The sequence below is a fragment of the Mytilus californianus genome, unplaced genomic scaffold (genome assembly GCF_021869535.1).
Source record: "Mytilus californianus isolate M0D057914Y unplaced genomic scaffold, xbMytCali1.0.p SCAF_10, whole genome shotgun sequence".
In the NCBI taxonomy this organism is placed as follows: domain Eukaryota; kingdom Metazoa; phylum Mollusca; class Bivalvia; order Mytilida; family Mytilidae; genus Mytilus; species Mytilus californianus.
This window is the reverse complement of record NW_026262582.1, coordinates 19,754,889-19,758,983: the sequence shown is the minus strand read 5'-3', so window position 1 is coordinate 19,758,983 and position 4,095 is coordinate 19,754,889. Positions and strand designations below refer to the sequence as shown.

The 4,095-nt window shown below is 32.5% G+C and overlaps 1 long non-coding RNA gene across 1 annotated transcript; it reads left to right on the top strand.

The window, feature by feature from the left end:
• Window positions 1-1,179: 1,179 nt before the first annotated feature.
• Window positions 1,180-2,611, top strand: LOC127717742 (uncharacterized). Its single transcript, XR_007989328.1, has 3 exons — window positions 1,180-1,513; window positions 2,114-2,221; window positions 2,452-2,611. It is a non-coding gene; the product is annotated as an uncharacterized LOC127717742 (long non-coding RNA).
• The last annotated feature ends 1,484 nt before the right edge of the window (window positions 2,612-4,095 follow it).

Here is a 4,095-nt window from a genome sequence, read left to right as displayed (position 1 = left end):
TGGTCTATGATACGGGGCTTATAACTGAGTCATTTTAACTGACAATTCTCCTTCATACACTTATATATTCCACGTGTTAAATTCTAAAAATGTTTTTTAAACTCTTTAATGTACCTTTTCAAAGTCAGGAGCAGTAAGATGCGCTGTCATTATTTATTACGTTTTTTTGTCATTTTGTTGATAGTCTCTGTTAAATTTATCCGTACAATTCTCATTACGATTTAGAGTTAGCCAAATGGTGAAGTTACTATATAAAAAAAAATTTAGTGTAGTTGGGTTTCTCTCTCATCGATGTCTTATGTGTTTCATATCTCTTATTCATTTTCTATATGAAATAACAGACATACAAAATAAAGAATGTGGATTTGATTTTTTCCCATTCGAAGTTAATATTGTTGACTTCCTTATTAATGAATAAAGGAATAATTCTCGTGATTTGGCCGATTTTCATTGCAGGTACTTTTTTCAAATTCGCGCAATCGGGATTATGACGTCAGTGGATTTCCGCAAATGTGACTACATCTAAAGCGACGGCGCGAAATGTAATCGTTCTTATTAGAAACAACGCGAAATTACAACGTTCTGATTAACAACGTCGCGAAAACGACACGAAAAGTTTTAAAAACGTTATTATCTGCCCCTGCTACTGTATCGTATGCCCTTAAGCACCGCCCTCTGGTGTCTCCTTCAGTTAAGCAATCATATAAATGGCCCCTATTTATCTATTTTATGTATTACTTCTTGTTGGCTTTGCTGGTTTAGACACGGGGAGATTCATATGAATATGATTCTTAAGCACCGCGTCCCCTGGTGTCTCCTCCACACTGTAAATATACCTGACGCCAGACGCGTCCGGACGCGTTCAAAATTTGTACACCGAATGTTCAATATTTTAACGTCATATGTTCATGCTTTGAGACGTGTTCAAAGTTTTAACGTTTGTGTTAAAATATTAACATGTGTGTTCAGACGCAGTGAACACCGGTGTTCAAATTCTGATCTAAAAAAGAAGATAGTCGTTTGTCCGATTTTCTATCCTTCCAATTGGCAAATTCAAAAAGAAATTCTTTAAAAAATATGAATGTATACGCAGGATGATGAACTTGTGAATTTTTGGCTAATATTTTAGTAATTGTGAAAAATTAAACTTCCAAGCTGGCATATATGTATATATATAGTTTATGAATTTATTTTATTATTTATTTATATATACTAGTTTTACTTATAAGTGACATAATTATGCATATCAATGAGGCCTGTTATGATAATATCGTAATAAAAATATGTCGATGTTTATCTTATTTCATGATCCGTTCATTTTATTAACATTACATGTTCAATCAGTGTTCAAATCGCTCGAAATTTTGAACACCTCGTGTTAAAAAAAATATACCAGGATACCAAATACCGGAAACAGATATCGGCTGGCGATTTAGGCGGTTAAACGAAGAATGGATACACATAAGAAAGAGAACTGGAGAAGGGACTTCTATCCCATATGAACACGAAAGAAGTAAGTAACAAGTTAGAATAATCTCCATAGGTAGTTCGATGGCTTCCTTGTTATTTTCTCATGCCAGATATATATTTGTCAAATATTCATAACTGTTATATCCAAATTTTCAATATTCAACATAAAAGACGAATTAAAAAACGGGCTTTAGATATAAACGTAAATAACTGTCAGCTTTGTTCTGATGATTTCCTAAACTGATGAATAAACAGTCTGTCTGCTATACAGAATAAATGATGATTTTCGACATCCACATACATTAGCTGAACACTAAGTGTTAAGAATTCTAACATCAAGTGTTAAAAAATGAAACACAAAGGCATTAAAAACTGAACACCACACATTCAATTGATGAACACTAAGTGTTAAGAACTCGAACATCAAGTGTTCAAAAATGAAACACAAAGGCATTAAAAACTGAACACCACACATTCAATTGACGAACACTAAGTGTTAAGAACTCTAACATAAAGTGTTCAAAAATGAAAGACAAAGGCATTAAAAACTGAACACCACACATTCAATTGATGAACACTAGTGCAAACATTTGGAACACCATTTTTGACTTAGAAAATGCATTTGTTTTTTTTTTATTTGCAGGAATCGTTAGATTAAAATGTTTGAATTAGGAACCGGTAGCCAATAATCCCAAAAAGGTCATTTCTGCATGCTATAAAGTGGTGGAAAAAAGAAAGATGTCGAAAAAAGGTATGACAATATATGTATATTAATAGCTTATGTGGGTGTATCATTTCTATCTGTTCACCTTAGGTCAAGAAATCGACTTTCGTAATTTATAATGTCAAAACTTGCATTTCATTGATATAGAATATCAATTTGTACACTAGTATATATCGACATTAAAGCATAACAAGCATTGCATAATTTGATGCTTTATGAAAAACTCTCTTCTATTAATTTTTAATTTTATTTTGCAGGATATATAGGCTCATAGACATTCCTTGTTGTGGAGGATTTTGACATTGGAAGTTGATAACAACACATAAAATGCCACCCAGTTGATAGCTTTAAGTGAAGATGCACTGAAAAGTGGAGCGTACATTGTATGTGATCGTACAAGAACTGTTGGAATTTGCAAACTTTTTTTCAACTTTCATTGTGACAAATACCTATATCATAAACTATCTAATTATCACATTGACATGCTTTTTTGGTTAGGATACAAATGATGTTGCAACTATCTAGTCATGTAGGGGAAAATCATTATTTGTGATATATATTTAAGTCAGTTTAAAAACATTATGTATGTGATTTCACTGACTGTTACTTGTGATATCATAAGGTATCTGGTTTACTTTTCTTACATATAATATGCTCATTTGATTACATAAAGAATTACTTGTTAAAATATGTTTTATTGTTATATTTTGCCTGATTGAATATAGTTTTTATAACAGTTTATTTAAGTTGAGTACTTATGGAAAATTATGTACGCTTGAAAATAGGACATGTTCCACATTTGAACACCATCACTTTGAACACTTATGTCAACTGTTCTGAAAGTTAACGTCTGGTGTTCTGAATCTTAACACTTTGGCTTTAAACATGTTCTATGAGTTCAAAAAGTGTTACATGGCTGTTGAACGCGTCGACGTATTAAGATTTTGAACATTCGGACACGTTAAATCGTTGAACACTAAGTGTTAAGAACTCTAACATCAAGTGTTCAAAAATGAAACACAAAGGCATTAAAAACTGAACACCACACATTCAATTGATGAACGCTAGTGCAAACATTTGGAACACCATTACACGTTCAAAAAGTGTTACAAAAAAGCGTTCAAGCAGTGTTCTATTTATTAACACTTAGATTTACAGTGCAGCTAACGTCGCGGCAATCAATTTACCAATTTGAATGTTGGCTCCCCTCTGGTCGCACTGCCGCAAACATCCTTATTGCAGAGAACTCAACATTTAAAATAATCTTATATTGTATTTGTTATTACCACATCGGTATTTTACATTATATGCTTGTACTGTGTATTGTTTGTATAACCGAATTATGATTGTATCTTTGGCATTGCCCCCTGGGTGACCTTAATTGGAATAAACACATGTTGTATTGTATTGAGGGCATTGGAGTAAAAATTGTACCTCGTCCTCTACTTGTTTTATATTATAAAACTGTAAAAGTCGTTCAAATCTGGGTAATGGTTCTATTATTCATAAGGAATTGTATTTTCTTTCTTTTCTTCCGGTTTCTATTTCAAGACAATGCCCCCGGCTACTTATTCTAAATTTTGTTAGGGTTGACCGATTATCTTTATTTATCATATTAATTTAGGCATTCGAACTGGAACGAGGATTTAATTTTAAAGCAAGTGACTACTTTGCCTTGATCATCAGGTGGCGAGTCTCTCAGATTATGTGCTTTATATTGCATTAACCGTACTTTTCTTCATATACATAATAACTGCATTGTAATATCATACAGTCAATTGTTAAGTACTGGTATAGATTTGAACATCTTCTGACTGATTTCAGACTCTTGAAAGATGCATTTAAATATTGTATTGTTACGTATATTGCAAGCCTTGGACACTGTTACAAGTCTCAATGTC